This window comes from Macaca fascicularis, chromosome 10 (genome assembly GCF_037993035.2).
Source record: "Macaca fascicularis isolate 582-1 chromosome 10, T2T-MFA8v1.1".
NCBI lineage: Eukaryota > Metazoa > Chordata > Mammalia > Primates > Cercopithecidae > Macaca > Macaca fascicularis.
In genome coordinates, this window is record NC_088384.1 from 51,563,825 (window position 1) to 51,578,426 (window position 14,602).

Genomic DNA, 14,602 nt, shown 5'->3' on the forward strand with positions numbered 1-14,602 from the left:
AATGATTCCATTTATGTGAAATGTCCAGAATAGGCAAATTCATATTCAGAAAGTAGATGAGTGGTCGCCTAGACTAGGAGGGCTTTAGGAAAGGCTGGAGAAAATGGGGAAAGTTTGCTAATGGGCGCAAGTCTCTTTAAGGCACATTAAAATGTTCTAAAATTATACTATGATGATTATTTCTTCACCCAGTTAATATACTAAAAGAATTTGAAGTTTGTACTTTAAATGAGTGAATTACACAAAGTATGAATAATATCTCAATAAAGCTGTGGGAAGTTTAAAGTATATGTAGGATGCATACAAAAATCCTACTTATCTTTATACATGAATGAAATTCTGTCATTTGTAAAAACATGGATGAATTTAGAGGATATTATACGAAGTAAAATAAGCTAGATGCAGAAAGACAAATATCTCATAATATCACTTATATGTGAAATCCACAAATGTGCACTCACAGATGTTAGGAGTAGAATGGTGGTTTATCAGAGGCTGAGCCGGGCTTGTGGGGGGGAAGTTGGGAGTAGAATGATGGTTTATCAGAGGCTGAGCAGGGCTTTGGAGGGGGAAGTTGGGAGTAGAATGGTGGTTTATCAGAGGCCGAGCGGGGTGTGGGGGGGAAGTTGGGAGTTTAATGGTGGTTTATCAGAGGCTGAGCGGGGCGGGGGGGGGGGAAGTTGGGAGTAGAATGGTGGTTTATCAGAGGCTGAGCAGGGCGGGGGTGAAGTTAGGATTAGAATGGCGGTTTATCACAGGCTGATCAGGGCAGAGTAGGGGCTGGGAAAAGGAGAACTATTCAATGGGATAATGCTTCAGCAAGGAGAGATACATTCTGGTGATATGGTGCACAGCAAAGTGACAGCAGTTACTCATAATGAAGTGCGTATCTTAAAACTGCTAAAATACTACGTTTCAAATGTTTCACCATAATGTAATAAATATGTGAGGTGGAGGATATGTTATTTAACCTAATTTGTCCATTTCACAATATTTACATGTATTGTACCACATTGTATCCATATATATTTATTTATCAATAAAAACAAAATTTTAAAAAGCGAGCAAAACAGTTGTGCCAGATCTTCATCTAAAGACATTTCTGAGAAAAATGTTTCTGTTTTCTTTCAGAATACATTTACAGTTAATAGATCTCATGTTACCTAAAGTAAAGCGGATAATTTTGGCCATCAGCTTATACTGTGGGATAATCTCTTTTTGCTGATCTTGTAAAAGCTGCGGCGGATTAACAACAAGTAGGAAAGATTTTTATCATGATCAGGTAAAGGTTCTGCATGCTTCTATTTTGAATAATATTGTCCCCCTAGAATCGCAAAGTGTGAATGCCTTTTGTTTCAGAGGTCTAGCCCTAAATGGTTTAGTCAATTACATCTTGCATTCTAAAACAAGTCCTGGTGCGTTTGTGATGGTACTATATATAATTGTGTTTTTAATTTAACTATCATATATGTCTACTTTTCTGTTAAAAGTCTATATTTTACAGAGGCCCTCCATACATATAAGTGCTTTTATGATAGGCTATCCACTAAATTTCAAACATAAGGAACCGTTTTGCTTTTATTTTTTATTATTGTTATCATATTTTAAGGCTAGTCAAGTGAAGCAGTGGGAGTGGAGAAGGAACTGCTTTAATTTTTATATGTTGGTGTTACAGGCTGTATGTGACAGGCTATGTGTTTGTCGGCTGAATTTTAGAAACAAAGTGAAATATTTATTTCATATTTCATTAGATATAGGGATGATGATTACTTCAAGGGATTGTCACTAGACTGAAAGCATCACATCATCAATCACTTGGAAACAATATTTTGCCTATGTGTTCTGTTATGTTGACAAAAACTTTTATTGTGGCAATATACCTCACAACTGAAATATGTGAAAAATATACAGAAAAAAAGACAATATTTGTTATTAAGGGATATTTAGGCCTGAGCTGCAAGATGCAAATATTTAAAACATACACTTTTTAAAAATTACATTTAAAATGTAAATTGAAGCAAAGCATTTAGAAAAAGACATAATATCTACTATAAAAGTACTAGGTTAGAAAAGTTAAAATACTAAATGAGAAAATAATGCTTCTTGGGTAGCTTAAAATCAAATATGAGGCAAAAAATTACTCAGAACTTTTTGTAAGGTTAAGAACATCTATACAGTTTCTTTGATATAAAATGAAATACATGTCTGAATATAACTCTAATAGAATAGGCAAACAAGGGCAAAGGAGAGGTGTATGCAGAATAAAGTGAACATATTATTCTAACAATGAGAGGGACAGAATTGAATGATTGCTCTTGGAGACAAGGGATTTTAATGTCTGAGTCAATGACAAAACTTTTGTTTGCTAGTTAAAAAATGTACCTTAAACCTGGTGAAGGAAGAAAGGGTGGTGGAGGGGATGATTCTTTGTACACTAAACTGGTTTTAATGACTATTGAATTAATCATAAGTTCAAATGATTTTATGGAGGCTGTTTCTTTTTTATTTGATACTTCTGGACTGCTTTTCTCTTTGTATTTACTCCATTTTTACCCACTTGAACAATTTTTCCCCGCAAAGTTTAGGAAACACTGTAACCACATGCTCCAGCATGATGTGATCCCTGAAAGCATTTGCAGGGGGGAGAGGAGGCAAAGGGGCTTCTCTTTCAACAAATGCATATTAATCTCGGTGAAAACTCAGAAGTTTAAACATGGTCCTCCTTGGGTCATGTGGCTACCCCAGGACCAGTCATTGCACCAGACATAGGAGATAGTCTCAAAAGCCATGCTGGAGTCAAGGTTCTCTGGTGGAGTTTCCACTTTAGAAATGGGTTTTGTCAGGCTTTGTGTTTTCGTGTTATAGACATGATAGCCATATATCTATCTATTCCATTTCCAGTGGAGATGAAAACCTAACGCATATGCCCATTCAATGGATTTTACATGAATCTTCATAGCAGCTTTACTTGCAACAGCCAAAACCTGAAAACAGTCCAAATGTCCATGGACAGGTGAATTTGTGACTGAAAAATTTACTGTGGTGTATGTATATAATGAAATAATACTCCCTAGTAAGAACAGAACAATTGATAGATGTAGCAACATGAATAAATCTCCAAAATAGTGATGCTGAGTGATGAAAAAGTATACCCACCCTATGATTTCATGTATTTGGAAATAAAAACTCACAGGGACTACAGGTGGATCAGTGGTTGCTTGTGGATGGGATGGGGATAGGCAAGAGAAAGTGAGTAGAAAAAACACAAGAAAACTTTGGTGGTAAAGGTAATGGATATGCTTTTTATTTGAATATGTTGTTGGTTTTATAGAGCTACAAATACCAAGAATAATCAAAATGTACAATTGAAGTATGTGCAGTTTATTGCATGTAAATAAACCTTTTAAAAATTAACTGATACAAATTGACTTACATGACCAGAAATCTGTTGAAAACTCTCATGTTTTCTTCCCCATTTTTATTCTTGTGTGCTCTTATAGACCATGTGAACACATTTCTCATCTTACTGTTCTTTTATGTCTACATTTCTCCAGGTCAATATAACTATCACCATAATTTCTCGGTTTCTCTTTAGTTCATTAGTAATTATGAGTAATGTATTGAAATGTTAGATATGTTCATGCATTCAGAATCCTCTGCTCTCTGATCCACATAATAGTGAATTAAGCTGTCAACAATTACACAGAATATTGCTCCTTTGTTTGTTTGTTTGTTTTTTGATGAAGTCTCGCTTGGTTACCCAGGCTGGAATGCAGTGGCACATTCTGGGCTCACTGCAACCTCCACCTCCTGGGTTCAAGCAATTTTCCTGCCTCAGCCTCCTGAGCAGCTGGGATTACAGGCATCTGCCATCATCCTCAACTAATTTTTGTGTTTTTATCAGAGACAGCGTTTCACCACATTGGCCAGGCTGGTCTTGAACCCGTGACCTCAGGTGATCTGCCCACCTTGGCCTCCCAAACAGCTGGGATTACAGGCATAAGCCACCATGCCCAGCCAGAATATTGCTACTTTTTCAAATAGCTACAATTAACCCTGATCTGGACACCTTGAGTTGATCATAGCTTTGTAAAAGAGGATAGCATTGTAAAACTATAAAAGTAGACTAATAATAAATAACAATGCTTTCAGTATAAGAAATAACACTATCCTAAGCAAAAATAAATAAATAAATAAATAAATAAAGCTGGAGGAATTCTATTATCTGACTTCATATCATACTACAGAATTATAGTAACCAAAAGAATATGGTACTGGCATAAAAACAGACCCATAGATCAATGGAACAGAATAGAGAACGCAGTAACAAATCTACATAGCTACAGTGGACTCATTTTTGACAAAGGTGCCAAGAACATACACTGGTGGTAAATGGTGTTGAAAAAACTGGATATCCATATGCAGAGGAATGAAAACAGACTAGTATCTCTCATAATATATGAAAGTAAAATTAAAGTTGATTAAAACTCCAACAATAAAACTAGTACAAAAAAAGTTTGAGGAAAATCTCCAGAAAATTGGTCTGGGCAAAAATATTTTGAGCAATACCCACAAGCACAGGCAACCAAAACACAAATGGACAAATGGATCACACTAAGTTAAAAAGCTTCTGCCCAGAAAATGATACAATCAACAAAATTAAGAGACAATCCACAGAATGGGAGAAAATATTTGCAAACTACTCTTCCGACAAGGGATTAATAATCAGAATATATAAAAAGCTCGAACAACTCTTTAAGAAACAATCTAAATAACCTGGTTTTAAAAAGGGGGTAAAAGATTTGAATAGATATTTCTCAAAAAAAGGCCTACAAATGGCAAACAGGTATAAGAATGGTGCTCAGTATCACTGATCATCAGAGAAATGCAAATTAAAACTACAATGAGATACCATCCCACCACAGTTTAAATGACTTGTATGCAAGCCAGGGAAAGTCTACTTTGATTGACTTATGGCCCTAGTCACCTGGCAGTTCCTTCAGATGTGGCTTCCCAGGTTTGTGTATCCAGGTGACACTGTGCCTGTGTGCCCTTGTGTCCACGTGGCAGTGTCTGTGTGGTGGTGTCTGACAGTGTGGAGGTGTGTCCATGTCACAGTGTGGCGGTGTGTCTGTGTGTGTGGCAGTGTCCATGTGGCAGTGTGTCTGTCTGTTCGTGTGAGAGTGATGGTGTGTCCCTGTGACAGTGTGGTAATGTCTCTGTGTGTCTGTGTGTCCCTGTGGTATGTGGTCGTGTGTCCTTATGGTGATGTCTCCGTGTGTCTGTGTCCGTGTGACAGTCTGGTGCTGTGCCTGTGTGGTGACTTCTCCGTATGTCTGTCTGTCCGTTCATGTGACAGTGTGGCAGTGTGTCCGTGTCGTAATGTCTCCGTGTGTCTGTACATGTGACAGTGTGGTGGTGTGTCTGTGTGTCCATATGGTGACATCTCCATGTGTGTGTCTGTCCATGTGGCCATGTGGTGGTGTGCCCGTGTGGTAGTGTCTTCGTGTGGCGGTGTGTCAGTGTGACAGTGTAGCGGTGTTCCTTCTCCAGCGTGCAGAGCTGGCACCTTGCCCTCTCAGCCCAGGACGCCCCAGAAGGCCCCAGCTTGGCGGGCAGGAGGTGGCTCCTGTGGAGGGAGGTGCAGGGAGCCTGGAGAGCCGAGTTTGTGGGGTCCCCTGCATTGGGTGGGAGTGAGGAGAAAGGCACCCAGGCAGCCAGGAGAAGCCTGGGCCTGTCCTAAGGAGGTGACCCGCTCTGGGCCTGCATTTCCTGGGCGGAGTACTCCAGCTCAGTCATCTTGTCCTGAGTCCTTTATGGAACTTGGAGATTGCTGGGTTTTGAAGAAGGGAAGGTCATCTTTGTTGCGGAAAGCCTGATGTGTTTCTCTATTGCTGTCACTTTTCAGCCTCATCGCTGGTGAAACATCAAATGTCGGACACCTTCTGCCAAGAAAACTCCTGGAAGTAAATGTGGGGACTGGCAGTATCCAAGCAGAGGAGTCACACGCGGATTTCTGTTTGTTTGGAGATCTGAGTTTTTCCCTGTGGGTGGCGGAAGCGGAGCAGCTCTGCGGCGGGAAGGAAGGTGGGTTCTGTGCTACAGGAAGGTCCTGGCCTGGGCCGGAGGCGCCAGAGGGGATGGGCGGCCAGGGGCTGTGCAGGCCACCGGGCAGTGTGCATTCCCCCAGCTGGTCGCCCAGGAGGAGGACAGGTCTCGGCCTGGCGGGATCAGAGGCAGCCAGGCTGCGCTGCGGTCCGCGAACCAGGCGTGATGACTGGCAGAGTGGTAGGCCATGGCGGAGGGGGACTCCCGGGCACCTGCTGTGCATCCTCATGACCAGGACACACACCGGCCTCTGGAGGCCAGGCGGAGCAAGCAAGGGGCGCCAGGCAAGGTTTGGGGTTCCCGCGGCGGTAGGTGGGTCCCTGGATCCTGGTGTCCTGCTGCTGTCCGGAACATGGGCCGCCTTCCCTCAGGCGCACCCCTCCAGGGTCGCCTATCTGCGACCTCAACACAGCTCCTGGCAGATGGGAGGATGGGGCGGAGGCCTCAGGGCCCAGCTGGGTCTGCAGTTTCTGCCACTGGCGGTGGCGCAGGGGTGAGCTCAAGCTGTGCCCAGGCAGGAAACTCTCCGACCTTGCCAGCTTCCGCGCCAGCTTCGGTGACTCTCTCCAGCTCAGCTTCAACACCATTCAACAGTTCTGTGTTCTCTATTATCACAAGAATTCTTTCTGTATTTGCTATCCTGTATCAAATAAGAATTGAAAGATGCATGTGGAGTGAGATCACAGTTGAAACATTAAAAATATATAATTTCATTTTCTAAGAATTTTAATTTTCTAAGAAGTAAAATTATGACTCTAGTGCTAATATAAGATAAACACGTATCAACAGTGTTATTCAACTCAGTAAGCAATGAAGTTTCCAGTAAAAGGTTCAAATCATTGCAAGGAACATTAAAGTAGCTTTACAGCCAATGTTAAGGTGAGATCGTTGGTTAGTTACAATACTAGATAGTATCCAACATAGTCAGAATCTGTCATCTTTGTGAGTTATCTCTTCCATGGCACAGAAATTATGCGTTTCTCTACTGTACAAAATATTTATCTTTTCTGCTACTTCTGCACATAAAAATATTGCTAGTCACAAAAGACCAGGATTGCACTGAAAAAAAAAAAAAAAAGTGAGTACTATCTCTCACCTGTCTTCATACTTCTTTTCTTCCTTTATGAAATATCTTTGAACTGCATTTTCTATCTGAAGGTCTCTGGAGAGAGAGAGTAAAATGAATAGAAGCATAGTAAGTGAATATTTTGATAACATTTACAGCTTTATTCATGTCGAATGAACATAAAATACACTACCAATATTTAAAGCGTAATGAGATGAATTTGATTGTATACATGTGCCCATTAAACAATCACCATGAAGGGGTCAGTGAGCATATCCAATACTCTCAAAGCTTCTCAGTTCCCCTTGGTAATGCACCCTCCTACCTCTCAGGTGTGAAGTACTGAGCTACACACACACACGCGCGTGCGCGCGCGCACACACACACACACACACACACACACACAGGGATATCTAATTGTTTCAGAAGCATTTGTTGAAAATGTTATGTCCATGAATGCTCTAAGAACTTTATTAAAAACTAGCTGAAAGCTGATACACATGTGTATATCTATATTTGTACCACATTGTCTTAAGTACTGTAACTTGATAAGTCTTGAAACCAGGTGCTGTTAATTCTCCAACAGCACCTGGTTTCAAAGTAATTGTTTCCTTTCAAAGTAATTTGCCTTTATAGGTCCTCTACCCATTGACATACATTTCAGAATTTTAGTTTCTCACTTTCTAAAATAAGCAATACAGCTGTGATTTGATTGGAATTCTTATAGATCAATGTGGGAAGAGTAGACATTTTAACAGTATTGAGATTTATGACTCATACATTCCATTGATTGAGGTCTCTTATTTATTTTAACAATATTTTGTAGTTTCGTAGTTTTCAAACATTTCTCTGTTTTGCAGGTTTATCCCTAAGTACTACACGCTTTGATATTTGCAATAATATCAAAATTATGGCAATATTAATGTAAATGTTTCATTTTTTCCTCCAGTAATTGTCAGGTAGCTTTAAATCATAATTTAATTGTATGATACAACGGGGTTTTGAGAAACATATACACATTGTATATATACATTTTTTCTCAGTTTGGCAGATTGACTCCACTATCATATCATAATTTAAAATTGCACTAATTACCACCAGCCTGCTCTCAAGGACAATACATCAAAATATGTATCACGTTTCAGTTTATTTAGCATCATGAAACTCTCACATTACACTTACTTTTGGAAACCTGGAATAAAACAATAATGTAAATATCAGCTCACAGGCAACATATGGGTACATGTGACAATTTTCTAAATATCGACCTTTCACTATTTAATTCTGTTTATATTGTCAATTTTTTCCCTCCTCTTGAAACTCTCTTACACTGCTTATTAAATTTTGGTTCAATTCTCTCCCTACTTTTTCCAATAATCTACTTTCTAATATTTCACTGATGCTGTGCTCCTTTTCATTTGGACACTTTTAAAAAGCTGCATAATTTCTCCTTTGTATTAAAATGCAAATCCATATCCAAAATAAATGAGCGCAGGGACCAAACAGATGTTTGTGCAGTGTGTCCATGAGCAATATTATCCACAATAATCAAAGGGAAGGAGCAGCCCATGTGAATATTGATGGATGAGTAGTTAAAAAAATGTGGTATATACGGCAACGTCATAATATTCGGCCTTAAAATATATTCTGAACATGCTATGAAATAGATGAAACTTGAAGATATGCCAAGTGAAATAAGCCAGTTCGAGAAATTCAAACATTCTATATCATGTCATTTCTGTGAGATACTTTGTGAAATTTGTAGAGACAGAAAGTAGAATGGTGATTGCTACGGGGAGGGGGAGGGAGAGGAATAGGAAGTTGGTGTTCAATGAGTACAGAGTTTTAGTTGGAGAAGAAGACAAGTTTTGGAGGTCTATGGTGGTGACTGTTGCACAACAGTGCAAATATACTTAATGCCACAAATCCGTGCACTTAAAGTGATTAAAAACGTAAATCTTTTGTTCTGTATATCTTTCCAGAATTATAAACCTGTAATCACAGTATAGAAATAGAACATGTTATATAGCTTTGGTGATGATATTTTACACATTTGCACACATAAAATGCTAAATAAATTAAACATGGAATGAAGATTTGTCCTTAAATATAATTTCCCAGAAGACTTTGATATTTGTTTTTCACAAGTGAAGCATTCTTATAAAGTGTCATGACCTTTTGGGGGAACCTCTGGGAAAAATGGAGAAACTCTGAAGCTACACTCTCCCTAACCTCTCTTTACAGGGAGCTCCTGCAGCTCCTACGGAAATGAGTGGCTGAGATTCTTGATTGCATAGCAGAACTTCTCATCCAAACCCTTTCCCTTTTTAGTGTCTCTGTATCAGTATAAAAGTTCTGTAAACTGTAGTTCCTTATTTTAATCCCAAAGCACAGTAACAATATATTTCATCCTAGCATTGGCAGTTTCTGTGAGTGTTTTGTTTAATTCTCAAAACTCTATCTTTGAGATTCCAAAGAGCCTAAGAAGTAAAATATTTTAAAAAGAGGAAAGAGACAAAGAGAAAGAAAATAAAATCAATAGCCCATTCTGTCTCTGTTATTAAACACCAGAATACCTTTCTGTTAATCTAATTAAAATTAGTGACATCATTTAGCGTTTATGTCTTGAACAAAAGTTTGGAATCCTGAAAAAGAAATTTAATTTGCTAATAAATATATTTGAATGGAATTGAAATCCTTATATATTACTTCAAATAAGAACACAAGATGAATTATGATATAGAAAATTCTATCTCTCATTGTCCAAAATCTAATAGTTAAATTGAACTTATCGAATAACATTATTTGCCAGACATGTGGCTTACATCTGGAATCCCAATACTTTAGGAGGCAAAGGCAGGTGGATTGTTTGAGCTGAGGAGTTGCAGACCAGGTTTGGCAGTACAGTGAAACCCAGTCTTGAAAAAAAAAAAGCCAGGTGTGGTGGCTTTCCTGTAGTCCCAGATACTTAGGAGGATGAGGTGGGAGGATCACCTGAGCCTGGGGAAGCTGGGACTGCAGTGCACCATGATTGTGTCACTGCACTCCAGCTTGGGCAACAGACTGAGACCCTATCTCAAAGAAAGAAAGAGAAAGAGAACAAAAGAACAAGAGAAAGAAAGCAAGAAGGCAGGAAGGAAGGAGGGAAGGAAGGAAGGAAAGAAGGAAAGAAGGAAGGAAGGAGAAAGGAAGGAAGGAAAAATAATGTTTTTGGTGCCAATAATCTTTGTGAAATTATACATGGAATTTTGCTTTAATGAAATAGATTTAACTAAGTTGGGACATGATTTAAGTGTACTGACCCTAGCAATCAGAGACCTCCGAATCTGCACAATGACTTGACAGTTACATTTGACAAGAATTGATTCTCCTATCATACATACAGCATAGTCAGAATTTCAGAACTCCAACTTTCCCTATGCTATTTGTGAACATTGCTTAACATCTCTAAGACTCGATATTTTTACTCTTAAAATACTGCTAATAATAGTACCTAGTTTTTATAACATGTATCAAAAGCATTATACTTTAAGGCAGATAGTAATTTCTCAGTAAATATTTGCTAATGTGTGTTTTAGTACAAACAGGAAAATTGGATTATGATATTTATGACACTGTTGATTCTCCTTCTAGAAACATTTAATTGTTTCTAAAACTTGTTTTCAAGTAGAGCAGTATTTTGTGTTCAAATTGCAAATACTATATGTTCATACTTTTTTAAAAAAAGTATTCCTTGAATATTTTCATTAAAAAAATTCCTAAATGAGCTTGAGCAAGGAGGACAGGAGAGATCAGTAAAATAAGGCTTTGTGGCATAGGAGACATTTGGTGGAGAGCTTTCAGCTCAAATAAGATTTGAAAAAAAAAAAAAAAGAGAGAGAGAATTTTTATAACAAATGTAAAGGCAGGATTTACCCTGATGAGCTTGTGAAGAAAATACAGAGTATAACGTAATCCAAAAGAGACTAATCAGTCAAAGTAGTTTTGAAGGAAATATCTTGAAGAGAGAGAACATAAAATGAAGATCAGGTATGTAATTATTTTAATAATCTACCCATCAGATAGAAAGTACTGGGTTTTTTTAATTGATCACAAAGGGAAAATAGTTTCAAGAACCATTCTTTGTTCAGCCTAAAGCAGATTTTACATTTTGAAACAATGACATATTGTGCTAAGTAGATAATATCCACATTCGTGTGTATATGAACAATTCTGTTCTCAATAAAAACACTTTATTCACACAAGTGATGATTATCTGCATTTGATTTAGTGCTGAAAGACCAAAGGGGGACTAGTAAAATTTTAGAAATGCAAGCGGCTTAACTGGAAAATCATGATCATATTCAACTCATCATGACTGAAATAAGAAAACAAAGCAAAAAATAAATAAGAAAAAAATGGACTACATGAACATTTGCTTCTCTCCTAAGAATCAAAACGCTTAATTTGCTGTGGCTTAAAAGCATCTAGGTACACAAGCCATGCAAAAGTCTACTGTTTCTGGGAGATAAGAAGAAGCAAAACACATCAGCTTTCAGAGAAGGTTAAGAAACCTCTCACACCCTACTCCACCCCACCTGAGACCAGGCAAAGGATCACTGCTTCTAGGGCACGGATGGAGGAAAAATACTTCTCCATCAGGAGAGGAACAAGGATTGTTTTGGGGCCCAGGATTTTGCACTAATGCAGAGTCGTGCTACTGTGGTAAAGGGTTGGAAAATCTCCATCCAGTGACCACAGACAAAGGTGCATTGTTCCTATGGAAGGAGAAAGAAAAGAGTTAGCCCTTATGGTGGGTTTGAAAACTTTCAATGATATAAATCAAAGGTTTTCTACCACTGAGGTGGGAGGAGGCAAGATATTATTTCTTCCTCAAAAACCAACACAGATAAGGGACAGTTTGACTCCCACTGGAATAAGAGTCGCGAAGTGCTAAAAATATCCCTTCTCTGAGACTCCGATGATGAAAGTGGCTCCAAAATAACATGAATCATCCCTCTGCTCCCAACCTCAATTTTCTGCATAGTCACACACACACAAGAAATGATGTTCTACAGTTAGAGAGGAACAAGAAAGTGGAGAGAGACCCTCTCTGTGACATAGGTGGTAAGGACTACCGGAAGGTAACTGTGGAACAGGAGCATTGGCATATGCCCTGCAGAGCCTAAGGCCCCACACAAGGCACATGGTATGGCAGCCTACTGCTGGAGAAATTGAAGTTACATGGTTCACTGAATGTTTCAGACACCACAGCAAAAACCAGCCTTTGTTCCTGCCCACACTAATAGCATGACACAAACCAAAATGAAACAGAAACATAAAACAATCTTGACATAAGTAATTATCTCACGAGCTGCTGTTTTTGTACATCTGATGATTTGCATTTTTTAGAAATTGGGAGACACATAAAAGCAAGTTAGAAATTTGAGTTATGAGTTATAATATTTTCAAAAGATAAAAAGTCAATAGAATCAAATTCAGAGATAATTCAGATGTTGGAACTAAATGCAAGTAATTTAAAATAATAATGATCAAAATGTTAAAGGATCTAGTTAAAAAAAGACATGCATGGAAAAATGAGGAATTTCAGCAGAGATGGGAACAGTAAAAGGCAAAAGCTAGAAATAAGTGAAAGCTTGAGAACAGAGATGAAGAATTACATCAGCAAGCTGATTAGCAGACTGGTCATCAGAGTTAAGAAAGAAGCAGAAAATTTTATATTAGGCCAACACAAATTATTTGAATGGCAGCACAAAGGGAAGAAAGAGGAAAACAAAATAAACCAATGAACCAAGCAAATAAAATACTCCGGTGAGTCCAAGAATTCTCTGCTAATACAAAATTAACTAAAATACAATTAATTGGAATTCCAGAAGGAGATTAAAAACAGAGTGTGAGAGAAGAAAAATTTGAAAAAGATGACTGAGGACCCCAAGCAACCTCAAATAGCTCCAGGAAAGATTAATAAAAAATTTAAAGAATGCTAGAATAATCACACTAGTCTAACTGATGAAAACCAACGATTAGCATAAATCTTGAATTCAGTCACAGAAAAATAGGAACATTGTCTACAGAGATAAACAAAAACAAACATTACAGTGAACTGCTTGTCAGCAACTCTACAAGTCACAAACCAATGATACAAAATTTTTAAATAACTAAAAAAAAAATCAGTCCCCAATCTTATATCCATTAACTATATAACTAAAATAACAATTAAATGAAGACATTTTCAGATTAACACTGGAAGAGTCCCTTGCTAACAGGTCTGCACTAAAATAAACGTCAAAACGATTTCTTGAGGCAAAAGGAATATGGAAGCAGATGAATGTTGAAACTACTCAAAGAAGTAAAGAGTGCCAGGGAAGATATAAAGATATGTAGCCCAATTATTTTACATTGCTCCAAAGATCATGGATTGTCTAAATTTTTTTTTAAAAGAGTAACTTCACATCATGGAATTCATAATATTTGAGACTATAATGCATGACATAAATAGTGTAAAGGAGGGAGGAAACAGAAATATACAATTTAAGGTTTTTATACCATAGTTGATATAATATAAACTGTAGGTTACTGTAATAAGCTAGAATAGGTATTGAAATCTCTAGAGAAAAAATAAACATTTTTAAAAGATTATATGTGCATTAATGTTTTCATAGAACTTCTAGCTTTTATTTATTTGTTTTTATTTTATTTATTTATTTATTTATTTATTTTTGAGACGCAGTCTCGACCTGGAGTGCAATGGCGTGATCTCAGCTCACTACAACCTCCGCCTCCCAGATTCCAATGATTCTCCTGCCTCAGCCCCCCGAGTAGCTGGGATTACAGGTGCATAGTGTGTGGATATTTTCTTCCATTCTGTAGGCTGTCTGTTCAATCCCTTGATAGTTTCTCATGCTGTGCAGAAGAAGCTATTTAGTTTAAATAAATCCCACTTGTCAGTTTTCATTTTTCTGGCAATTGCTTTTGAGTACTTACCCACAAATTCATTGCGAAGTGCAATGTCCAGAAGAATATTTCCTAGTTTTTCTTCCAGGATTTTTGCAGTCAGAAGATGTAATCTTATGCCAATGGGTCTTATTAATCAAATGACTCCACAGTGAGAATCATTACTCTGAAAAATCAATTTTGTTATAATGATGGAAATTTAAATATTTGAAAGTAAAAACAGATGCCACCTTATTGCTAGAATTCTACAATGCAAATTGCTATTAGAGAGGCAGAGGATATATATATGTATCTCCAAAATATAATTTGCAGTGAAATAAATAGAAGCACATTATAAATAAATTTACCTGATTTTACAAACTAACCTGTAAAGGGATTTCTACTCATTTTTCTATTGCCTGCATTGAGCTTTCTTCTAGATCCAATTTATAATTTTGTACGTCACCAATTTGTCTTCACCAGTGTGTTCTTTCC